The sequence below is a fragment of the Chlorocebus sabaeus genome, chromosome 15, assembly GCF_047675955.1.
Source record: "Chlorocebus sabaeus isolate Y175 chromosome 15, mChlSab1.0.hap1, whole genome shotgun sequence".
Lineage (NCBI taxonomy): Eukaryota > Metazoa > Chordata > Mammalia > Primates > Cercopithecidae > Chlorocebus > Chlorocebus sabaeus.
The window spans coordinates 25,855,257-25,883,049 of NC_132918.1; positions in this window are offsets into that span (position 1 = coordinate 25,855,257).

Here is a 27,793-nt window from a genome sequence, read left to right on the forward strand (position 1 = left end):
CTCAATATCAAATACATCTATTTGATATTAATCAAATAGAAATACTTGATATTAATCAAATAGAAAAGTTCATGTAAAGCTTCCATAAATTGACTTTTTTATATATATATATGTGTGTGTGTGTGTGTGTGTGTGTATAGAAAAAAGTGTAAATGAGGGAGTATATTCCCAAGAAACAACAAACAAAATACCCACAGTTAGAATTTACAAAATTTATATTAAATGATTTATATTACATAAAAGAATCACCAAATTTTATATTGTATTTCCAAACTAGATACTCTTAGAAAAACCAACAACTTTTCCACCAAAAACCTTTAGGAGAATAAATAGGATTAGACACTTAGGCTGATTATTCTACAGTTACTGCAGTCACACAGATCTCATAATTTGAACCTTAAAGGAAAAGAAGCTTAGTGATTAAATGCTTGGCCTTTGCTATTAAGGCTTGATTTCACATCAGAGCCCTGAAATTTATCAGCTATGGTCCTTTAGGTAAGGTCATGGAACTTTCTCAGGATAGACTTTCCAATTTGAATAGTAAGAATGATAATCACTAATTCACAGATTGTGTGGATTAAAAGAGGTTGAATAAAATGCATTATTCCATTTTTCTACCCTCAAGATGATCTTACTTTTAGTTAATCAGCATCCTCAAGTTTCCAAGGTCCTTGTTTTTAGGTTTATATATTTTATTCCACTCCATCAATTTTAAAACACATTGGAATTTTCAGACTTACTTTTCTAATCAATTCAAGTTTCTTGTCTAGCTTTGTCAACAGATGTGGGACTTCAGTATGTGGTTTTTCTACACTGAAAGTAGCAGCCATTGCCCCTAGACACCCTTTCTTATATTTTCTGTTTTTTTTCTCTCTTCTAATTTGTCATCACCTTGTAGGCCCCAACTTACATGACTTGCCTCCTCCTTTCTCTCTCCATCATGGTTTATCATGCACATTTGGGGTTAAGTCTATCACTAAGTGTATAATGATTATTCCATAACACCATATGGAGTATCATTTGGACTTAGTAAGAACAGAAAGAATATTTCAATAACTCTATAAATCTAGCCTTAGAATAAAGCATCTAATAATTCATTTGATCATTTTGCACTGTCATCTGATCATTTTACACTGATATTAACCTCTTAATACAATTTCATTCAGTGAGTTAAGATGAAACACCAGTTATATTTCTTTGGAATTGGTAGGTCCCAGTATTTAGCATAAATGAATGAAATTTTCTTAGCTGTATATGTAAGTCAATCAACTGAATGCCAACTCATATATATTCAAAATATGCTGATGCTGATGCAGAAGAGGAAGAAGTATAGGAGCAAGAGTAAGATCAGGAGGAGGAGGAGCAGGAGGAGGAAGAATATGGAGAGGAGAAAACTTTTTCTCTGTAAGACACTGATGACCCTCAATTCTTTTCAACTATGAAGAGAAAAATATCCAGTAATGAGAACATAGTTTTGAGGAACACTATGATTTTCCTATTATTTGAAAATAGTGATGCTCCACTTACACTTGAAAAGAGGAAGATTTGTGCAGATGAACCTTCACTTTATGCCAGATACTTTCCGCTGTTTCTCCCAACAATCACAGGAAATTCCAGGTTATCAATACTATTTGCTCCCTCCAACAGGAGCTTCCTTCCCCATGGTGACTCCACAAGATTGGCCTATAGTCATTTTTGACTTAAGAGACTGCTTTTATACTATTCCCCTTGCAGAACAGGACAGAGAAAAGTTTGCCTTCACAATACCAGCTATCAATAATGAAAGGTCAGCTCACCGATTTCATTAGAAAGTACTTCCTCAAGGAATGCTGAACTGTTCTACCATGTGTCAGTCTCATGTAAATCAGACTTTGCTCCCCAGTAGAAAAGAATTTCCTAATTGCAAGATTATTCATTTTATGGATGATATTTTACTAGCAACCCCAACGGAGCCAGTACTTTTAAGTTTATATGCCTCTGTCATAAAGAATACACAGTTAAGAGGTTTAACCATAGTACCTGAAAAAGTACAATTGTCCTCTCATTGTAAATATCTTAGATACATTCTAACTTCCTGGTCAGTAAGACCTCAAAAGTTTTAATTAAGTACTAGCAACTTATACACCTTAAATGATTATCATGATTATCAAAAATTACTGGGTGATATTAATTGGCTTTGCTCCATCCTGGGCATAACTACTGATAGGTTGCAAAACCAGTTTTCTATCCTAACGTGCAATACAACCCTAGACCCTCCCAGGTGTTTAACTCCTGCAGCCAAAAAAAAAAAAAAAAAAAAAGGAAATTGAGAAAATAGAGCATGCTGTGTCTCAGAGGCAACTAAATGGCACAGACCCACAATATTCAGTACAATTATTTGTTTTTCCTACTAAACATTCCCCAACAGGATTAATAGGACAGATGGCCCCAGGGCTGCGCTTTCTAGAATGGGTATTTTTCTCACACACCAGGACTAAAACACTATCTCCTTATATTCAGCTAGTTAGTAAAGTCATCTACAGACGAAGTAATCAGTCTGCAGATGATGCAATCAGTTGCTGGGTTATGACCCTGAGGTCTTAAGAATTCCTTTGAGTAAAAAGCAATTTGAAGCAGTACTGCCCCTATCTCTAGACTTTCCAAAAGCACCCTCTGATTATGCAGGCCATATAGAGCATGCCCATCCTGCTGACAAAGTACTTCAGTTCTTATCTCTTATTGGTGTAGTTGTGCCTACAAAACTAGTTCACTCTCCCATACCTAATGCTTTAATGCTTTTTACTGAGAGCTCTGGTAAAAATGGAAAAGAGGCTATTTGGTAGAGAATGCATAATTCCCTCACTCATTCTGGATTTACTAGCACTCAGAGAGCTGAGGTTGGAGCCTTAATATTGGCCCTGGAGACCTTTCCCACTCAACCTATCAATATTGTTACTGACTATGCTTACTCTGTTTATTTATTGCAGAACCTTGAAACAGTCCTCATTAAATCTACTCTCGAGTCCACCCTGTGTGTGTTTTTTCTTCAACTTCAGCAATTTGTGGGTCAATGTACACATTCTATTTTTATCACACATATTCAAGCCCATAGTTCATTGCCTGTCCCATTGGCTTATGGCAATCATCAAGCAGACCTGAAAGTTATGATGTCACTGCTTTACCAAGCAACCCAATTGCATCAATTTTTCCACGAAAATTGGAGAAACTTAACAATTTAAACTGATCCAAAGACTAGCTAAACAAATTATCTGCAATGTCCAGATTGCCAGCTCACAGACACGTCCCCCCCTTCAACAGCTGTTAAACCCTAGAGGACTAGAACCTAATCAGTTATGGCAAACAGATGTTATACATGTCTGTGAATTTGGAAAACTGAGATATGTACCTGTATCCATTGATGCCAATTCTCACCTAATTAGCACACACGTTCTTTCTGGAGAGTCCAACTGATATGTTATGAAACATTTTCTCTTTTGCGTTTATGGGGCGGCCTGCAAAAATTAAAACTGATAATGATCTGGCTTAGGCCAGCTCACAATTTCAACAATTTTGTCACATGTGGAACATCCAACATTCCACAGGCATCCCGGATAACCCCCAAGGACAGGCCATTGTAGAACATGTCTGTTCCACTCTTAAAAATATGCTCAGAAACCAAAAAGGGGGGAATATGAGTAAGGACCTTGCAATATTACTAGCACAAGCCTTATTTACTATTAATTTCTTAAATTTAAATAATAAATTTCAATCAGTTATAGGAAAAGCACTTTGCTAAAATCTTTCAAGATATAAAACCCACAGTTTTATGAAAAGATGTAAATAATAATGTATGGTGAAGTCCGAATGAATTGCTAACATGGGGAAGAGGATATGTTTGTGTTCATACCACCTTAGGTCTTCTCTGGATTCCAGCATGATGCATCAAACCATACCATGGAATGACTAGGATCCAACCTGGTACCAGAAATGTAGGAAATTACCCTGGAGAACCCACAGCCCTGAACGATGCATCTTCCTTGGACAACACAAGCCCTGCATGTTACCTGGGGGATGCTGAAGAAGACAACTCAGGAGACTGAGAGCATTCTGCTCCAGACACAGACACCATTCACTCCAGATAATTTGTTCCTTGCTATACTCTCTGTTGTACATTGCAACTCACATAGGGTATTGATCCTTTTGATGCTGTGGTTTTGCCTGCAACACATACCTGCTACACTCTATTGGGCTCATCTGTTAGATCTGCCCTTCTTTTGCCCTGTTACTTGAGCAGACATCCCCTTCCCAGCCTATAATAATGTAACTGCTTGGTTAGGAAGGATTGACTTACCCCCAGTGGGGTCCCCCATTAATGACACACATTCGACTAAGGTATCAGTTAACATTATATATCATCCCACTATCCTCGTACTGTGTATAAGTTATAAAAGTTCTAACACTTATGTGTACCTGCCTAAACAAAACTGTGGCTACATCATTAAAAAGGAAATCCCTTAACATTCTTGATTCCAGGTAGCCTCAAACCGGTCAACACAACCAACACCACTTTCCCCAACATTCCTTCCTCTGCTAAAGAGAGTAGCAGGGAAAGTAATGGATTCCACTTTGGCTGGGAGGTCTGTCATGAGGGACAAGCTCATAGCCTCCAGTTAGGCAATTATAATATCTTAGACTGGAGACCCCACCGCCATTTACAGGGCAACCATACTCATGTCTGCATCCATTGTGACATCAATCACAGTTTCATAGCCACACCCCATTCCCTATAATTTGGACTGATGGGGGAATGTAATATCCCAGACCCCAAGTAGAGTCCATGCTACCCCGAGACACTTTATGGTACCTGGGACATCTTAGCACCTCCCTCAGCACCTGGCATGGGACATATCATAATTCCAACCAGTGACAACTATACTATGACCGTTATTCATAATCACATAGGTCAGTGCCTGATTTGCACTACCCATCCATATGTTTTCCTTATGGGAACCAATATTTCCAATTACACCCCACAACTCCACATTTGTGACCCCAGTGCAAGGACAAGCTTGGTTCGCCTCATGTATCCCTAGTTACAATATATCTAATTTAAGTATTACTAGTGTCATGGGATTAAGGAGACAATCTGAGGCATACGTATCAGTCAATCTGACATGCGATTGGCAAGGCTCCTCTGCTCTTGCACCTTAGAACATACCCTGTTCCAGGTCAGACACAAAAGATTCATAGGCATACTAATAGCCTTAACAGTCTCAGCCATAGTCATCATAGCAACTGCTAGTGTTGCTGGGCCTCTATTACTGAATCAGTACAAACAGCTACCTTTGTAGATAACTTGGCTAGAGAGGTGTCTAGTGAACTTCTCTTATAGCAGGGTATAAATAAAAAATTATTGCATGCCTACAATTCCTTGAGGCTGCCTTAGGATATGTAGGGGAGCAGCAAGGTGCACTGGCATTCCATCAGCAATTAAACTGTGACCGGGAACATAAGCATATCTGTGTCACCTTTCTACCTTGGAATCAATCAATACGTAGTTGGGATGAGGTAAAACAACACCTTTAGGGAAACTTAATCACAGACATAGAGCAACTTAAAATTCTAAAATCCCTAAATAGATCTAATGTCCAACGAACAATCATATGGAAGAATGTGGGAGGATGTCTCTCCCAGATAGACCCCTACTCCTGGCGGTCATTCCTTGATTGAAAAAGAATGTTACTGGTTATACTCATGTTTGTCTTATGTTATTTAGTAATTCTAGGATGCAAAGCCAGAGCATGAGTTGTAACTGCAGTGGCTGACAAACCTGTTGCTGCACACATCTGTACTCTTCAATCAATAAGACCTGATGCAAAAAATAGAAAAGGGGGAGATTAGGAGATTGGTTAGGGTAGTGGGAGAAGTTATAAGAAAAAGTTATAGGGAAAGATGCAAACCTTATTGGGAGGCCAGGAGGTTTGGCAAAAGCTTCGGGAGAGAATTGTGGCTGAAGGCAGCCAAATTCTCTTATCTGGAGGCTGAGGGCAAAGGTCAGATAACAAGGGAATGTAAAGGAACTTATGTAGATAAATGTGTTTACTCCTGTCTCCAGAAACCTACTTTGATCATTCCTGTGCTCTCTCTATTGGGGGGGTCGACAATGTTTACTACCCACAAATTGTGTTTACTTCAAGCCTTTGTCATTGAATCTGTACTAAATAAATGCTAGTGGGACTCAGTTATGGGGGTGGCACTGTTGTTGGCAGTGCAAAGCCATTGTGGGACCCCTAACCACGCTGTCAGGCAAAATACCTGTGTCAGCATAGTTCTTTCATACATCGCTTGGCTGAGTCTGTGGGACAGACTCAGCAGAACCTTAGGTTGATTCCATAGCATGGCTACTGTGAATATTGCAACAATAAACATGGGAGTGCAAACATTCCATTGGTACACTGATTTCTTTTCTTTGGGCATATACTCAGCAGTGGAATTGCTACACAACATCATAGTTCTATTTTTAGTTTTTGGGGGAACTTTTATACTGTTTTCCAAAGTGGCTGTACTAGTTTACATTTCTATTGATAGTATACAAGAGTTCTATTTTCTCCCCACCCTCTCCAGCATCTATTATGTTTTCTTTTGTTTTTTTCTTTTTTTTTTTGATGCTGTTGTTGTTTTGTTTGTTTGGTAATAGCCATTCTAACTGAGGTGAGGTGATATTCACTGTAGGTTTTATTTCTATTTCCCTGATGTTAGTGATGGACATTTTTTCTTGCATGCTCTGGTCATTTTTATGTCTTCTTTTGAGAAATGCCTAGATATTTTGCCCATTTTAATTGGATTTTTTTTTTTTTTTTTTTTTTTTTGCTATATGTTGTTGGAGATTTTTATATACTCTGGTTATTAATCTTTCATTTGATGAATAGTCTGTAAGTATGTGCACTCATTATGTAGGATGACTCTTCATTTTGCAGTTTTTTGTTTGTTTGTTTGTTTGGCTATGCAGACACTTTTTAACTTAATCCTATTTGTCTATTTTTATATTTGTTGCATGTAATTCACCCCAAAAATATTCACCCACCCCAGTGTCCTGAAATATTTTCCCAGTATTTTATAATAAACCATATTATAGTAGTTTCATATTTGCAGGTCCAATATTTAAGTCTGTAATCAATTTTGATTTGATTTTTTTGTGTAAAGTAAGAAATAGGGTCTAGCTTCATTCTTCTGAAAATTAATGTCTGGTTTCCTTGGTATCATTTACTGATGAAACTATCCTTTCAGTCAGTATGTTTTTGATACTTTTGTTGAAAATGAGTTGAATATGTATATGTAGATTTATTTCTGGAGTTTCCATTTTGTTCCATTGATCTATTTGTCCATTTTTATGCAAGTACCATGCTGTTTTGGTTAGTATGGCTTTGTAACATATTTTGAAGTCAGGTAATGCAATACCTCAAGCTTTGTTCTTTTTGCACATTATTACCTTGGCCATTTGGATTCCTTTAAGGTTCCATAGAAATTTTTGAATTTTTTTTTTCTATAAAAAATGTCACTGGTATTTTGAGGGAAATTTCATTGACTCTGTAGATTTCTTTGGATAGAATAGAGACCTTAATAGTATTAACTTTCCAATTCATTAGCATGGGCTATCTTTTGTGTGTGTGTGTGTGTGTTTCAATTAATCTTATCAGTGTTTTACAGTTTCCTTGTACAAATATTTTGCTTATTTGTTTAAATTTATTCATAGATCATATTTTTTAGATATTGTAAATATGATTGTGTTTTAATTTTTTTCAGATTATTCACAGGTAGCATATACAAATGTTACTATCTTTTGTATTTTGATTTTGTATTGTAAAATTTACAAAATTCATTTATCAGTTCTAAGAGATTTTTGGTGGAGTCTAGGTTTTTCCAAATATAGTATGGTGTTATGAGTAAACAGGAATAATCTTAATTTTTTCTTTATAATTTGAATGCCCTTTATTTCTTTCATTTGTCTCACTGTCCTGGCCAGGACTTCCAAGATTATGTTGAATTAAAGTGGTGAAAGCGGGAATTCATTTCATTTTTCTTTTTCTTTTTTAAGATATAAGAGGAAATGCTTTAATTTTTTTCTCCATTCAGTAAGATGGTAGCTGCAGGTATTTTGCATTTATCATTTTGAGGTGTGTTCCTTCTATATTACAGCTCTTTTAATCATGAAGAAATGTTTAATTGTATTAAATACTTTTACAGCATCTATTGAAATCATGTAGTTTGGTCCCTTGGTTCTGTTAATGTGATGTATTACATTTGTTGATTTGCATATGTTAAATCATCATTGCTTCCTTTGGGTGAATCTCAATCTTGTTAAATGGTCTTTTAATGTTTTTGAAGAGTTTGAGTAGAATTAGTATTAGTTCTTTTTAAATGTTTGATAGAATTCAGCATTGAAGCCATTAGGTTCTGTTTTTTTCATGTTGTTAGGAAACTTTTATTACTGCTTCTATTTTGTAACTCATTGCTCTGTTTGGGTTTTCTATTTCTCCATGGTTTTATCTTAGTATGTTTTATGTGTCTAAAACTTTATCCAGAGGGAGCAAGATGGCCGAATAGGAACAGCTCAGTCTCTAGCTCCGAACGCAAGTGACACAGAAGACAGGTGATTTCTGCATTTTCAACTGAAGTACTGTGTTCATCTCACTAGGGAGTGCCGGACAATTGGTGTTGGTCAGCTGCTGCAACCCAACCAGCGAGAGTTGAAGCAGGGCAAGGCATCACCTCACCTGGGAAGCACAAGGGGGAAGGGAATCCCTTTTCCTAGCCAGGGGAACTGAGACACACAACACCTGAAATATCGGGTAACTCCCACCCCAATACTGAACTTTATCAAGGCTCTTAGCAAACGGGCACACCAGGAGATTATATCCCACACCTGGCTGGGAGGGTCCCACACCCACGGAGCCTACCTCATTGCTAGCACAGCAGTCTGCAATCTAACCTCAAGGCAGTAGAGAGGCTGGGGAGGGGTGCTCGTCGTTGCTGAGGCTTAAGTAGGTAAACAAAGCCACTGGGAAGCTGGAACTGGGTGGAGCTCACAGCAGCTCAAGGAGGCCTGCCTGTCCCTGTAGACTCCACCGCTGAGGGCAGAGCAGAGCTAAACAACAACAACAACAAAAACAAAGCAGCAGAAACCTCTGCAGACCCAAATGACTCTGACAGCTTTGAAGAGAGCAGTGGATCTCCCAACACGGAGGTTGAGATCTGAGAAGAGAAAGACTGCCTGCTCAAGTGGGTCGCTGACACCTGAGTAGCCTAACTGGGAGACATCCCCCAAAAGGGGCAGACTGACACCCCACACCTCACATGGTGGAGTACACCCCTGAGAGGAAGCTTCCAAAGCAAGAATCAGACAGGTACACTCGCTGTTGAGCAATATTCTATCTTCTGCAGCCTCTGCTGCTGATACCCAGGCAAACAGGGTCTGGAGTGGACCTCAAGCAATCTCCAACAGACCTACAGCTGAGGGTCCTGACTGTTAGAAGGAAAACTATCAAACAGGAAGGACACACACACCAAAACCCCATCAGTACGTCACCATCATCAAAGATCAGAGGCAGATAAAACCACAAAGATGGGGAAAAAGCAGGGCAGAAAAACTGGAATTTCAAAAAATAAGAGCGCATCTCCCCCTGCAAAGGAACACAGCTCATCACGAGCAATGGATCAAAGCTGAATGGAGAATGACTTTGACGAGATGAGAGAAGAAGGCTTCAGTCCATCAAACTTCTCAGAGCTAAAGGAGGAATTACATCCCCAGCACAAAGAAACTAAAAATCTTGAAAAAAGAGTGGAAGAATTGATAACTAGAATAATTAATGCAGAGAAGGCCATAAACGAACTGACAGAGACGAAAACCATGACACGAGAAATATGTGACAAATGCACAAGCTTCAGTAACCGACTCGATCAACTGGAAGAAAGAATGTCAGCGATTGCGGATCAAATGAATGAAATGAAGCAAGAAGAGAAACCAAAAGAAAAAAGAAGAAAAAGAAATGAACAAAGCCTGCAAGAAGTATGGGATTATGTAAAAAGACCATATCTACATCTGATTAGGGTGCCGGAAAGTGAGGGGGAAAATGAAATCAAGTTGGAAAACACTCTTCAGGATATGATCCAGGAGAACATCCCCAACCTAGTAGGGCAGGCCAACATTCAAATTCAGAAAATACAGAGAACGCCACAAAGATACTCCTCGAGAAGAGCAACTCCAAGACACAAAATTGCCAGATTCACCAAAGTTGAAATGAAGGGAAAAATCCTAAGGGCAGCCAGAGAGAAAGGTCGGGTTATGCACAAAGGGAAGCCCATCAGACTAACAGCAGATCTCTCAGCAGAAACTCTACAAGCCAGAAGAGAGTGGGGGCCAATATTCAACATTCTTAAAGAAAAGAATTTTAAACCCAGAATTTCATATCCAGCCAAACTAAGTTTCATAAGTGAAGGAGAAATAAAATCCTTTACAGATAAGCAAATGCTTAGAGATTTTGTCACCACCAGGCCTGCCTTACAAGAGACCCTGAAGGAAGCACTAAACATGGAAAGGAACAACCAGTATCAGCCATTGAAAAAACATGCCAAAATGTAAAGACCATTTAGGCTAGGAAGAAACTGCATCAACTAACGAGCAAAATAACCAGTTAATATCATAATGGCAGGATCAAGTTCACACATAACAATATTAACCTTAAATGTAAATGGACTAAATGCTCCAATTAAAAGACACAGACTGGCAAACTGGATAAAGAGTCAAGACCCATCAGTCTGCTGTATTCAGGAGACCCATCTCACATGTAGAGACATACATAGGCTCAAAATAAAGGGATGCAGGAAGATCTACCAAGAAAATGGAGAAGAAAAAAAAGCAGGGGTTGCAATACTAGTCTCTGATAAAACAGACTTTAAACCATCAAAGATCAAAAGAGACAAAGAAGGCCATTACATAATGGTAAAGGGATCAATTCAACAGGAAGAGCTAACTATCCTAAATATATATGCACCCAATACAGGAGCACCCAGATTCATAAAACAAGTCCTTAGAGACTGACAAAGAGACTTAGACTCCCATACAATAATAATGGGAGACTTCAACACCCCACTGTCAACATTAGACAGATCAACGAGACAGAAAGTTAACAAGGATATACAGGAATTGAACTCATCTCTGCAGGAAGTAGACCTAATAGACATCTACAGAACTCTCCAACCCAAATCAACAGAATATACATTCTTCTCAGTACCACATCACACTTATTCAAAAATTGACCACATAATTGGAAGTAAAGCACTCCTCAGCAAATGTGCAAGAATGGAAATTATAACAAACTGTCTCTCAGACCACAGTGCAATCAAACTAGAACTCAGGACTAAGAAACTCAATCAAAACTGCTCAACTACATGGAAACTGAATAACCTGCTCCTGAATGACTACTGGTTACATAATGAAATGAAGGCAGAAATAAAGATGTTCTTTGAAACCAATGAGAGCAAAGATACAACATACCAGAATCTGTGGGACACATTTAAAGCAGTGTGTAGAGGGAAATTTATAGCACTAAATGCCCACAAGAGAAAGCAGGAAAGATCTAAAATTGACACTCTAACATCACAATTAAAAGACTAGAAAAGCAAGAGCAAACACATTCAAAAACTAGCAGAAGGCAAGAAATAACTAAGATCAGAACAAAACTGAAGGAGATAGAGACACAAAAAACCCTCCAAAGAATCAATGAATCCAGGAGTTGACTTTTTGTAAAGATCAACAAAATTGATAGACCGCTAGCAAGACTAATAAAGAAGAAAAGAGAAGAATCAAATAGATGCAATAAAAAATGATAAAGGGGATATCACCACCGACCCCACAGAAATACAAACTACCATCAGAGAATACTATAAACACCTCTATGCAAATAAACTAGAAAATCGAGAAGAAATGGATAATTTCCTGGACACTTACACTCTCCTAAGACTAAACCAGGAAGAAGTTGAATCCCTGAATAGACCAATAGCAGGCTCTGAAATTGAGGCAATAATTAATAGCCTACCAACGAAAAAAAGTCCAGGACCAGATGGATTCACAGCTGAATTCTACCAGAGGTACAAGGAGGAGTTGGTACCATTCCTTCTGAAACTATTCCGATCAATAGAAAAAGAGGGAATCCTCCCTCACTCATTTTATGAGGCCAATATCATCCTGGTACCAAAACCTGGCAGAGACACAACAAAAAAAGAGAATTTTAGACCAATATCCCTGATGAACATCGATGCAAAAATCCTCAATAAAATACTGGCACACCGGATTCAGCAACACATCAAAAAGCTTATCCACCATGATCAAGTGGGCTTCATCCCTGGGATGCAAGGCTGGTTCAACATTCGCAAATCAATAACCATAATCCAGCATATAAACAGAACCAAAGACAAGAACCACATGATTATCTCAATAGATGCAGAAAAGGCTTTTGACAAAATTCAACAGCCCTTCATGCTAAAAACAATAGAACAATAGCAGACTCTGAAATTGAGGCAATAATTAATAGCCTATCAACCAAAAAAAGTCCAGGACCAGATGGATTCAGAGCTGAATTCTACCAGAGGTACAAGAAGTAGCTGGTACCATTGCTTCTGAAACTATTCCAATCAATAGAAAAAGATGGAATCCTCCCTCACTCATTTTATGAGGCCAACATCATCCTGATAACAAAGCCTGGCAGAGATATAACAAAAAAAGAGAATTTTAGACCAATATCCCCGATGAACATCGATGCAAAAATCCTCAATAAAATACTGGCAAACCAGATCCAGCAGCACATCAAAAAGCTTATCCACCATGATCAAGTGGGCTTCATCCCTGGGATGCAAGTCTGGTTCAACATTCGCAAATCAATAAACGTAATCCAGCATATAAACAGAACCAAAGACAAAAACCACATGATTATCTCAATAGATGCAGAAAAGGCTTTTGACAAAATTCAACAGCCCTTCATGCTAAAAACGCTCAATAAATTCGGTATTGATGGAATGTATCTCAAAACAATAAGAGCTATTTATGACAAACCCACAGCCAATATTATACTGAATGGGCAAAAACTGGAAAAATTCCCTTTGAAAACTGGCACAAGACAGGGATGTCCTCTCTCACTACTCTATTCAACATAGTGTTGGAAGTTCTGGCTAGGGCAATCAGGCAAGAGAAAGAAATCAAGGGTATTCAGTTAGGAAAAGAAGAAGTCAAATTGTCCCTATTTGCAGATGACATGATTGTATATTTAGAAAACCCCATTGTCTCAGCCCAAAATCTCCTTAAGATGATAAGAAACTTCAGCAAAATCTCAGGATACAAAATTAATGTGCAAAAATCACGAGCATTCTTACACACCAGTAACAGACAGAGAGCCAAATCATTAATGAACTTCCATTCACAATTGCTTCTAAGAGAATAAAATACCTAGGAATCCAACTTACAAGGGATGTAAAGGACCTCTTCAAGGAGAACTACAAACCACTGCTCCGTGAAATAAAAGAGGACACAAACAAATGGAAGAACATACCATGCTTATGAAAATGGCCATACTGCCCAAGGTTATTTATAGATTCAATGCCATCCCCATCAAGCTACCAATGAGTTTCTTAACAGAATTGGAAAAAAATGCTTTGAAGTTCATATGGAACCAAAAAAGAGCCCACTTTGCCAAGACAATCCTAAGTCAAAAGAACAAAGCTGGAGGCATCACGCTACCTGACTTCAAACTATACTACAAGGCTACAGTAACCAAAACAGCATGGTACTGGTACCAAAACAGAGATATAGACCAATGGAACAGAACAGAGTCCTCAGAAATAATACCACACATCTACAGCCATCTGATGTTTGACAAACCTGAGAAAAACAAGAAATGGGGAAAGGATTCCCTATTTAATAAATGGTGCTGGGAAAATTGGCTAGCCATAAGTAGAAAGCTGAAACTGGATCCTTTCCTTACTCTTTATAGGAAAATTAATTCAACATAGATTAGAGACTTAACTCTTAGACCTAATACCATAGAAACCCTAGAAGAAAATCTAAGTAATATCATTCAGGACATAGGCATGGGCAAGGACTTCATGTCTAAAACACCAAAATCAACGGCAACAAAAGCCAAAACTGACAAATGGGATCTAACTGAACTAAAGAGCTTCTGCACAGCAAAAAAAAACTACCATCAGAGTGAACAGGCAACCTAGAGAATGGGAGACAATTTTTGCAATCTACTCATCTGACAAAGGGCTAATATCCAGAACCTACAAAGAACTCAAACAAATTTACAAGAAAAAAACAAACAACCCCATCAAAAAGTGGGTAAAGGATATGAACAGACAGTTCTCAAAAGAAGACATTCATACAGCCAACAGACACATGAAAAAATGCTCATCATCACTGGCCACCAGAGGAATGCAAATCAAAACCATAATGAGATACCATCTCACACCAGTTTGAATGGCAATCATTAAAAAGTCAGGAAACAACAGTGCTGGAGAGGATGTGGAGAAACAGGAACACTTTTACACTGTTGGTGGGATTGTAAACTAGTTCAACCATTATGGAAAACAGTATGGTGATTCCTCAAGGATCTAGAACTAGAAGTATCATATGACCCAGCCATCCCATTACTGGGTATATTCCCAAAGGATTATAAATCATGCTGCTATAAAGACACATGCACACATATGTTTATTGCTGCACTATTCACAATAGAAAAGACTTGGAATCAACTCAAATGTCCATCAGTGACAGACTGGATTAAGAAAATGTGGCACATATACACCATGGAATACTATGCAGCCGTAAAAAAGGATGAGTTTGTGTCCTTTGTAGGGACATGGATGCAGCTGGAAACCATCAATCTCAGCAAACTATTGCAAGAACAGAAAACCAAACACCGCATGTTCTCACTCGTAGGTGAGAACTGAACAATGAGATCACTTGGATTCGGGAAGGGGAACATCACACACCAGGGCCTATCACAGGGAGGGGGGAGAGGGGAGGGTTTGCATTGGGAGTTATACCTGAGGTAAATGATGAGTTGATGGGTGCTGACGAGTTAATGGGTACAGCACACCAACATGGCACAAGTATACATATGTAACAAACCTGCACGTTATGCACATGTACCCTAGAACTTAAAGTATAATAAAAATAAATAAATAAATAAATAAATAAATAAATAAATAAAACTGTATCCATTTCTTCAAGATTTCACAATTTGTTGAATACATTTGTTCATAATAGTATCTGTGTTTTATTTTCTTTGTATTTCTGGGGTATCAGTTGCTATGTCTCTTTTTACCTTACTGATTTTATTAATTTGTGTCTTCTCTTTTATTCTTAGGTTTTTATTAATTTGTGTCTTCTAATTTTGTGTCTTTTAAGTTTGATAATTTATTCTGTAATTAATTTGTGCTTTTACCTTTCTGATTTTATTAATTTGTGTCTTCTCTTTTATTCAAAGTTTTCCTCCTTTTGTTTATCTTTCAAGCAATAAACTTTGTTTTAATGATCTTTGAATATTTTTAGTCTTGATATTATATATGTTTAGTCTGATCTTTATTATTTCTTTCCTTCAATTAATTTTAGCATTATTTTTTCTTGCTTTTATAGTTCCTTGAGGTGCACCATTAAGTTGTTTATTTGAAAATTTTCTACTTTTATGATGGAGGCATTTATTGCTATAAATTTCCCTATTAGTACTCCTTTTGTGGTATCCCATAGATTTTTGCTATGCTGTATTTCCATTTTCATTTTTTAAGGCATTTTTAAGTTTCTCTATTAATTTCTTAATTGACCCATTCATTATTCAGGTGCATGTTGTTTAATTTGCATGTGTTTGTGTAGTTTCTAAAGTTTCTCTTACTATTGATTGTTGATTTCATCCAATTGTTGTTAGATAAATTACTTCATATTATTTTGAGTTCTTTGAATTAATTGAAATTTGTTGTGTCATCTTACAGTCTATCCTGAAGAGTGTTCCATGTGCTTATGAAAAGTATTTTTGTATTCTGTAGCAGTTTAATTAAATGTTCTATAAATCTTAGTTACATCCATTTGGTGTAGAGTGTGGCTTAACTACAATATTTGTTGCTGAATTTCTATCTAGATGAGCTTTCTATTACTGAAAGTGGGGTGTTGAAATTCTCTACTTTTATTTTATTGCAGTATATCTTTCCCTTTAGATCTATTAATGTTTGTTTTGAATATTTGGGTGTATTTGCATGTAATATCATTTTTTATCTCTTAAGTTTTAGTCTATGTGTATCTGTATAAGTGAAGTAAATTCATTACAGGCAAAATACAACTATGTCATTGTCTTTTTTTAAAATGTCTCTCTTCTAATTGGAGAATTTAGGCCATTTCCATTTAATGTTATTATTGATATGTAAAAACTTACTACTCTCATTTTGTTGCTTATTTTCTGGTTGTTTTGTAACTCATCTCTTTTATTTTTTTCTTATATTCCTTTGTGGTTAAGTGATTTTCTCTGATGGTATGTTTTAAGTTATTGCTTTTATTTTTTTGTGTATCTGTTATAATTTTTACCTTTGTTTTAACTATGAGTCTTACTAAAAACACACATTTTGATGTTTTGTTGTCTTCTTTTTTTTTTTAGATTTTCATATTGCCTATCTCTTAACAAGTTGATATGTTTATTATTGCTTTTATTTGTCTTTTAGTCTTCATACTAGGTATGTTAGTGGATTGTATACCACATGTAATGTTATAGATTATTCTGAAGTTGTCTATGTCTTAACTTTTACTAGTACATTTTTTGTTTTTTGCATATTAGTTTTTGTTGTTGTTGTTGTTTTTCAGATTGAAGAAATCCCTTTAGCATTTCTTGTAAGATGAGTCGAGTCTACTGGTGATAAATTTCCTCAGAATTTTATTTTTTTGCGGGGTCTGAGAAAATTTTTGTTTATCATGTTTAAAGGATAGCTTTTTTTTGTACTGTATTCTCATTTGGAAGTCACTTTTCTTTATCACTTTGAATATATTTAATTCATCCTGGCCTGTATCGTTTCTACTGACAAGTCTGTTGCCAGAAGCATCAGCAGTCCTTTAACGTTGTTTTCCTCTTTTCTCTTGTTGATTTTAGGATCCCATTTTTGTCCTTGATCTTTGAGAGCTTGTTTATTATACAACTGGGAGTAGCAGTCTTATGTGGATTGTATCTGCTTAGTGATCTCTGACCTTCCTTTTCTTGGATATTTCTATCTTTCTGTATTTTCAAAAAGCTTTTTGTTAGTATTTCTTTTAATAAACTTTGTACTTCTTACTCTTTTTCAACTCTCTCTTAAATGCCAATGACTCTTAGATTGACTTTTGTGAAGTTATTTTCTAGATTTCATAGGTGTTCCTCAACACTATTTATTTATTTTATTTTATTTTATTTTATTTTCCTGGACTGTGTATTTTTAAAGAAACTGTTGTTGAGCTGATTATTGTTCTGCTTGATCCTTTCTGCTCTTGAGAGTATCTCATACATTTTGCAGTTTGGAAATGTATTTCTCAGTTCCAGATTTTTTTTTTTTAATTTTATAACTTTAAAATAAAATGTTAAGAATTTAAAAGTGCTTTTTAAAAATTATTTCGATCTCATACATTTTTTGATAAGCTTCTGTATTTCTTTCTGTGTTATCTTGAACTTCAGTGAGTTTCCTCAGAACTGTTGTTCGCTATATTTTTCGAGTTTAAACATCTTCATCTCATTAGGGCCAGTCATTGGCTCCTTGCTTTGTCTGTTTGAGATTATGTTTCCCTGATTGCTGTTGTTTCTGGTGAGCATACATGTATGGTTTTGCATTTAAAGATTATTCCAGTCTTTGCTGATTGGTCTTTCCAGGGTATGTTTGCTTGGAGGTTCTTTGTAATGTGCCTGTTGAGTACACTTTATTCTAGATTGCTGCCTTCTTTCTGGTGTATTAAGATGGGATTTGTCTCAGCTTTTGCATAGGTTTAGAGCACTGCTTATATTTGATGTGATGGTCCCAAAGAGGATACCTAAACTGTGTGGCAATCATGTCTAAAAGTTTGTGTTCAAAAGATTCATGGAGTATGCCTTCTACAATGTGGTGCTAATAAATAGCTACTCAGATTTGGCATCTTCTTTGGCTGAGGAAAAGAGCAGAACTTTGCAAGCTGGGATTGCTAGCTCACCTCCTCTGTCTCTCACTCTGCCTCCCAGTAGTTTTTTCTCCTACAGGCACTTGTGATGCTTCCCATGGGTTGAGGCAGGAATGATTTTCTGGCAAGAAAACACAGCATGGTGGGAAAGCTGACTGTCTGGCTTTATGTTATTTTTTCCAGTGTGGACACCATGAGTCTGATGGAAGTTTTCCACATGTAGTGCCTGGTATATTGTTGGAGGACCTTTATGCATTAAAAAGTCTTGCTTTCTTACTGTCTGCTCAGAGTTGGTTTTTTTTTTTTTTTTTTTTTTTTTTACTTCTCTTTAGCCATAGGGATTGTCTCAGCCTCAAATTTAACTTCTAGGATATTGCTGGTGTGTTAGCCAGGGTTTTCTAGAGGGACAGACCTAATTGAACATACACACACACACACACACACACACACACACACATATATGAAAAGAAGTTTATTAAATATTAACTCACATGATCACAAGGTCCCATAATAAGCCATCTGCAGGGTGAGGAGCAAGGAGAGCCAGTCTCAGTTCCAAAACTGAAGAACTTAGAGTCCAATGTTTGAAGGCAGGAAGCATCTGCATGAGAGGAGGATGTAGGCTGGGAGGCTAGAACAGTCTCTCTTTTTACATTTTTCCTCCTGTTTATATTCAAGCCGTGCTGGCAGCTGATTAGATTATTCCCACCCAGATTAAGGGTGGGTCTGCCTTTCCCAGCCCACTGATTCATATGTTAATCTCCTTTGGCAACACCCTCACAGACACACCCAGGAACAATACTTTGTATCCTTCAATCTAATCAGTTTGACTCATTATTAACCATCACAGCTGATGATAATCTCAGTGCTGGATATTTGTTTCTGGTTTTCTATGGAGAGGAGTGAAATCACATTGCTTCTCCTCTGCCATTTTAGTGACATCATTTTTCTTTTTTTAAATTATTTATCAAGTGTTAGTTTATCAAATTAATACAGAGTAAAATGGTTTAAATAATTATTTTACAAAATAGTGTTACATGTGTTTATTCTCACCTAAGTGCCTAAGTTTTCAAATGTCAAAAACAAAACCTCTGTTTTATTGTTTTGCAGCAAATTTAGCAGTGATTTCTCATCTCTTTTAGAAAATGACCTTTAATCAATTACTAAACAACAAATAATTGGCCTTTGAATATTATCACCATAGAAAATTGGGGGCTCAGTATTATTTTGAAAATATTGATCATATATTTGAGATAACGAGAATGTTCTTACAAAAAAATAAGAAATACTTTTACTTAAGAAAATTTTTACTGTTAGCCATTTTATTTAAAACCTACATAAAAAATAATAAATTATTAATATTACTAGAAAAAGGTTATAATCAGATGATACAATGTATGACCCAACTGTCAAAGAATTCACAGTGACTCATTCAGAAATGCATCCTAGATTCCAAGAATTTTTCCAATCAAAAATAAAAAATAAAGAACAACATGCCAGGTGTGGTGGCTCATGCCTGTAATCCTAGCACGTTGAGAGACCAAAATCAGGGGGATCAGTTGAGCTCAGGAGTTCGAGACGAGCCTGACAAACATGATGATTCTTCATCTCTACCAAAAATTTAAAAAACATTTAGCCTGGTGTGGTGATGTATGCCTGTTGTCTCAGCTACTTGGAAGGCTGAGATAGGGGGATCACTTGAGCCTGGGAGGCTGAAGGATGCAATGAACCATATTCACACCACTGGACCACAGCCTGAGTGACAGAGACACTATAAAAAAAAAAAAAAAAAAAAAAAAAAAAAAAAAAAAGCTAAAGTATTGTTTCTGAGAATTAAAATTAAATCACTAATATTAGTGGTGAAATACTAATATCTAGTGGTGAAATAGAAATTCATAAAAGTCATCTTTTACTCTGCAGATATATTCTAATTCCTTTGCTTCCTACTTATTGAATGACAAGAAAGTTTAGTTTGATGATTTGACGGTTGATTTGTCCCCAATGCATTTTTTATGTAGGTCACTTTTTAATTGGCTGAATGAAGTACTGTGTAGAGATCTTAATTGCAGAATATTTGGGAAGGCCCAGAGAGTTTTGCAAACAAAAACCTATGTTAAAATTACTTTATTCTCTGTCACCATTCTCGCACCAGTGAGAGACACAGTTAAGAATTTATTGTAGGAAGAGACAAAAAGTAATGTTACTTTCTTTCTTTTTTTGTGTGTGTGAGCAAATAGTGTCTAATGCCCACACCTCCTTTCATAGTACTAGAAGCACATGCAAAATAAGTTAATACTGCTTTCACAATGCTATGAAGAAATATGCAACTAGATTTTAACTAAAGATTGTACTTGTAACATAGAATATGCCTTTTAGCTGGAAAGAGATATGTAAAATATATTATTTTACTAGAACACATTTTTTCTTTCATTTTTGAAAATATGAGCTTTTGAATACGAATCAAGTAACATGCATACTGTGGATACATTTGAAATGCTCAATAGAACAGCACTGTCTTATTTTTTTTAACCAGCGAAGAATTTGAAGAATGGAACATTTCTATAGAAGTTATTAGTAGGGCAGGGCACGGTTGCTTACACCTGTAATCCCAGCACTTTGGGAAGCTGAGGTGGACAGATCACCTGAGGTTGGGAGTTCGAGACCAGCCTGACCAACATGGAGAAACCCTATCTTTACTAAAAAATACAAAATTAGCCACGTGTGGTGGCACAGGCCTATAATTCCGCCTACTCGGGAGACTGAGGCAGGAGAATCACTTGAACCTGGGAGGCAGAGGTTGCCATGAGCAAAGATCACGCCATTGCACTCCATCCTGGGCAATAGGAGTGAAGCAAAACTCCATCTCAAAAAACAAAAGTTATTAGAAAGACACATATAGCAGAATAATTGAACATGAATGAATACCTAAGAAAAAAATATGGAATGAGATGGAATTGAATTTGTGATCCATTTCATAAATGTAAAGCTGACAGATTGAATCAAAGAAATATTGATAGTTCTGTGCAACATCTCTGATGTAAGTTAAAATACTAGTGGAGAAAATACCACAGCCAAATCTAAGTATATAGTTTAATACAAGTAGATGAGTCCATTCAAAAATATTTTAAAACATAGTTAGTGGTTCAAGAAGAGACCATATTCTCCTGATACCATTTTCATATAGAGGAAATAAATTGCCTTTGATTTAGAAGAAGAAACATAGAGGTAGCCATTAATTCTTTCTACTACAACACAAACAGGTTTTTCTGTAGTATTCCTAAAGTTTCATATAGTCATATCATATTTCTGATATGTCACTAGTAAGATATTTTCTCATCATAATAGAAATAAAAATAAATCTGTTTCAGAAATGTTAAGATAGCTTAATGTTTGAATGTAAACTACAATTAGTATAAATCAGCATTTTTCATTTCTCCTATGAATCTTAGCTTCTCTTCTGAAAAAATTCTAGATCAAACAAATTTTTATCTGGGATTGGTATCTTTGATATTCTTTGGATAGAGTGCATTTGCATAGACATACCTATGGTTCAAATCTCTTTAACTTTCACCAGAACCATTATAATTAATTTCATAGTATGCCTTTTTACCTTTTGTATTTCTTTATTTTGATTAACCTTCAACAGTATTAACAGATTTTCTGAAAATAGCTCTGACTATGTAAAATCCCTCATCAACTTAGAAAAAAGTTTTCACTATAAATCTTTTACAGTGTTACACCAGTTTTTGAAATTCATCTTTACAGACACTGTATCCCACTCAATATAGACTATACAATAATTTCTAAATATTACTGTGTATTTATTGTTCACTTTATACCTTAAATGCAAACATCCTTTTCCTACCTCCAGCATTACATTTATTTGATTATTCTAGATGCACTTCTATTAAATGCTTTCCAATTCTTTCTTTCTTTGAAACTACATAACATAAACCTGTGTAATTTGTATGTATGTATTGATTAATTTAAAATGGTAGGTTTTGATATGTGCTAATGCATCTACTTTTTTATTTTAATTACACGGGATCAATACAAACAGTAGGTTCAATGATCAATAATTGAGATAAATATGTCTTTTATTTCTTCCTTAAATTGCATTTCTTACAAACTTTGCTTTCTGGTTTTAAATACATATGTCTGGGTACATATAACAACTAGTATTTTTGTTTTGTTTTAAGTATTTATATACTTTACACATAATTTAATGCATGCACATCGTCTTCTAAATCTCAGTACATTATTTTCTAAGCTGTAATTTAATAGTTACATATGTACTAGACACTTATATAACATATTGGGCTTTAACATTTTCCAATGGGAGGACATTTCAATTATTTTTTTCCTGTTAATTATAAACAGAAATAAAGAATTGTATGTCTATTCTCAAATTTTAATTATTTATAAAATAAGAATTTCTAAGTCAGGTTTGATTAAGTTATGCTACAATAAGAAAGATATTTGAAATTCCCTAGGTAAACCATAAGGATTACTTTGTAGCTCACACTCTTTTGTCAGCATGAAGCATTGCTTCTTATTCTCATAAATAACTTCAGTATACCGTCAGGTATTGCAAAAGTCATCATCTGAGACAATGATGGAAATTGATCTGAGAAACAAAGAATGTAATACATTATGCCCAAGCTCTTGAAACTTCACTTATAAGTGAAATTTATTTGGTAATATCTATCATTAAAAGGGGTGATGAAAATAAATTTTGCCATATGCCTTTAAAGAGGAGAAACAGAATATTTGTGAATAGTGAAAAACAACATCAGATACACTGAAGTGGGAATTACTCAGTCAAAGTATATGCCCATTTAAATAATGACCACTAGTTCTTCTGCAGCATATTAACAGTTAATATTATTATTTGTCATATTTTCTGCCTGTTGAGTAAAATAAATTCCCTATTGATAATTTTTATTTCAGTAGGCTACATTGAGAAGTCTGTAAGTGCGTATTACAAGACTAGACTTTACTGGTTAGCACTTGTTTCCTTCTACTTGTTTTTTTTATTTTTTCCAGTATTTTGAGTGGAGGAAAAGGAACAACACATTTTAGTCTACTTTTGTTAATTATCTTCACTTTGTTATTGGCATATCTCTGTACAAATACAGGTAAATTTATTTCATTTGTATCAAAAATAAAGCACATTGGCATAAAAAAGTCAAAGTATATATAAAATAAAAATAATAATCTTTGTGTCTTACCCTTTCTGCTAACCTCTCCTCATAACAAACATTCTCAAATTTCAGAAATTTTAGTATTTGTAAAATGACATATATTTAAGTACTGTGTAAGTTTTGGTTATTTACTGATGCTAGGTTAACCCAAACTTAGGTTTGAATAGCAACCATTGACTTGTTTTTTATAAATGTCTTGATTGAGGATTTGGACGGGCCACAAAGAAGAGAGCTCTTCTCTGCTGTATAATATCTGCTAGGGCTGAAAGTCCAATATGATGTCTTCAATCATATATATGGCACTTTAGCTAGGGTGACTCTACTTGCTGGGGGCTGGATAAGATGACTCAGTTAGGATCATATTTTGATTTTTAGTTCTCACTAGTGGCTGAATTACTCAGTTTTTTCCATATAGTATACAGATCTTTTTATTTCCAGGAAGTACCTTCGCATAGTTTCTCTAACAGCTTAGCTGCTATGGTTTGAATGTGCCTCCCTGAATTTCATGTGTTAAAAACTTAATCACCAAATTCATATGCTGTTTGGACATGGCACCCTTAGGAGATGATTAGGATTGTCTATAATCATCAATGTGGAACCTTATGATGGGATTGGTGGCTTTATATGAAGAGAAGAAGGCATCTGATCTAACACACTTGCTTTGTCTTGCAATGTGATATCTCCTGCCATGTCATAATGCAGCAGGAAAGCTCCAGTGCCATGCTCTTGGATTCCCTAGACTCCAGAACTGTGAGCTAAATAAACTTATTTTCTTTATAAATTGTCCAGCTTGTAGTATTCTGTTACAGCAATAGAAAATGGACCAATACAGTAGCCACGTATTTTCCACAGAAGCTCAAGTTTCACAAGAAAGTTGAAATGTTTTATGCTATTACAAGCTAGACCTGAAATTGAAATATTTGATTTGTCAAAGGCAGAGTCCAGGCATACCAAATTCAAAAATGTGAATGAATAAACACCATGTCTAAATGAGTAAAATGACAATGCAATAATGACATTTTTAACTCAAACACATTCTAACCATTGGTCACAAAGTATTTTTATTTCTCTTATATGCAAAATATAATCACCCTTTCCAAAACTTCAAAGATCTCAGGATTTTATGACATGAAGCCCAAACTAAAATTCCTAGGTCTTGTTACATAAATTATGGTCAGATACAGATGAGGCTTCTCATTATTTGAAGACCTATGAATTAAAATACAAGTTATTTGGACATACACTTCTCCTTGAATATATAATTTTTAGGCAAGGACTTAAAAATAAGTCCAATCATAAAGGGTGAAAATGAATGCACATTTCAGTCACTGGACTATTGAAGATCTAGAAACACAGTTTGAAATATATCTCCAGTTTCTGGATTAAGGCTTTCTCCTGCTTCCTAGAAATAATTCTAGGTGTCTCTTATGTTCATTCTTCTAGTATTTTGGCTACATCCTCTGAATAATCATTTCTTTCCCATTAGACATAATTTATTTTTCATGTTTGAGTAGCTTACTCAGATTTCTCAGAAACCAGGATTACTGCCCATTGGAAGTTGAGAGTTCAAAGGCCTCTTTTTTGTTTTATAAGTTACTGACATTTTTAGTCCATGCTAATGTAATTTCCTTAGAAACGTTATGGGTTCCTGTATATCAATTTACAGTTTTACATGAGAAAAAAAAAAAAAGCCACAGTCTAAATCTCTTCCAGACAGACCCTTCTCTACCTCTACTCATGAGTCAGGATGCTGTGGGACAAAATCTTTGAGACTGTAGAGGTCTCCTCTCTCTTAGAGGGTTTACAAGGCAAGACTTTAAGATTCTTAGAAGTACTGCTACTAGCTTAGAAAAAATCTATGAAGCGTTCCCTTGAAAAAGGGTCTTTCATTTACACCACATATATAATCTTGACCATAAAGCTATTTTGCTTGTATCACCTTGTAATGTACCTTGCCCCAAGTTTGTATTTCTTTTGATGATCTTTGTTTCTTTAGAAAAGTTTGCAATTACAGATATTTGTATTTCCCAACTTTGCAAATCCTGTGTTGAAAATGTTTCTTTTAGGTATGATTAAAAACTAAACAGTTCTTCTATACTTAATATCTTTCTATTTATATATTATCTTTCCTCTTATTATATTGAACTTTCAATATCCTGCTTGACAATGTCCTTGGCCAATTCCACAACTTTAGGGGTGTGTGTGTGTGTGTATGTATTATTTTCCACATTTCAGTCCCAAGTGTTGCCAAATATTATTTTACTGAATAACACATCTCATCTCTGTTCTACAGGTCTTAACTGATAGTTTTCTCAAGGAACCACTGAACATTTTCACTAAGCAATCCTAAAGCCAATGTTTATAGGCTTTTGTTTTAGTAGCAGACATGTTGGGTACCAATTACTACCTAACAAACTCCTCCAGATTTGGTAGGTTAAAAAAATTATCTCTCATAATTCTATATGATAACTTCTCTCTCTGTTTGACATAGTATCTACTAAGGTTGGAATATCCAAGATGGTTTATTCATTCTTGTCTTTATCTTCTGATCTAGGATGGCTCTAATCAATGGAGACTAGCTGGAATGACTTAACTGGGGTCATATTTCTGGATTCTTAGTTTTCTTTGTTAACTAATTTATTCTCTTCTCTTTCATGTAGTCTCTGGACCTCTTCCTTTCTTCATGGCGTCTTTTTTTAGTCTGTCAAGGACGGTAGCCTAACCTCTTGTTTTACAACAATTAATCTTTGTTATACTTAGGCAATATCTGTGGTCTCCACAATATGAATAAAGAGGAATCTTGCACACTTAAACTATTCTGCTTCTATTTCCTATCTTACCATATGATTTCTTAGCTATATTATCATTTTGTATTTCAGTGGTTACAAGATTTGAATAATCAGCTCCTTTTTTATTTAGCAAATTTATACATATTATCATTTATCATCTACCATGAAATATCAGAAAATTAGAACACATAACATTTCCACTACCTTCTTGACACCTTTGTCAACGGTATTGTTAATAACAAATTTAAGGCTGCAATGAGAGTATTTTGTAAGTCCTCTATGTTTTGATTATACAAGTATTTTTAAAGAACTAGGTTTTACTGTTTGTGCTTATGTAAATATTATTTACTGTAGTACATTATGGAGTTACATTTAAAAACTATCCTTAAACAACTCAAATTTGTTGTTAAAATAAAAATATTTCAAGTATTCAGTCTTGTAAATCCCCTTCTCATTTATTTCTGAATTTATTTTTTAAGTTAATTGTACTCTCTACTTTCCAATTTTGTCAGTAGAATATTATATCTTGAATTCTCCCCAAACCCATCTCTGTGATTATACCTAAGTGGGAAAACTTTTTGAGATTGCATACATCAAGATATCTGATATCTCTCTTTGTACTCATCCTTGAAATGTGATTGGGTCTAAAATCCTAAGTTGAATATGATTTATTTATTCATTTATTTTATACTTTTAATGTAGAACTTGAAAAGTAGTGTTTTTTAGGATTAACAGGTAACTGAATGACTAAAGCATCCTTTTTTATTTGTTTATATGCAATGCTTTCTTCAACAGAGTAATTTTTCTTTTTTCCTAGTATATGAATATGTCAAAAGCTCTGAAAAATAATGTTGCGTTTTTATTCTTGAAACCTTTAATGCCACTTAAGCAAACAACAAAAACCCTCAGATTCTCTTACCTTAAAGCCATCTGCCCCTGTCATGACTAACTTCAATATACAGGATCAAAAAGTAGTATCTTACAAATTGACAACACTCATTGTAAGTTGTGTAAGATTGCATTTTGACAGACATCTTCAGCGCATACATACTCCAAGGGTCCTGTAGAAAGTGTGTGTTTTGATGGGTAGCATTTCCTGCTCAGTCAGTGGATTAGTGGGGATGAGATTGGCAGGCTGGGAAATCAAGTACTATAGCTGATGAGCATCTTATTTCTTTTTAAATTACATTTCTTTATTTTTCCTTTTTGAATCTTCCACCTACTTTTAGCTTTTATTTTAAAAAAATAGAGTTGTTTCTGTTTTCTCATGAAAGAAAATACTTATTTACTGTGTTTATCTAGAGTTGATAATTTCTTCCCCAATCACGTCTATTTTCTATCTTCTGCAAACACTTGAAAATTATATTTCAATTATACACTCTCCTTTCCACTTCCTTTAGTATTTCATTTATGGGTCACTTTTATGAGTATAGTGGATTGAGAATAAACAAATGTATGAATTCATTTGCCAGAGGGCAAATTCTTGAATTACACTTTCTTTATTCATATCTTATCTCAGCTGTTAACAACCAGTATAACACTGAACAAGTTACTTAACCTTTCTCTGCATGCCTGTTTATTCATACATTACTTCAGATAATGATAACTACTTC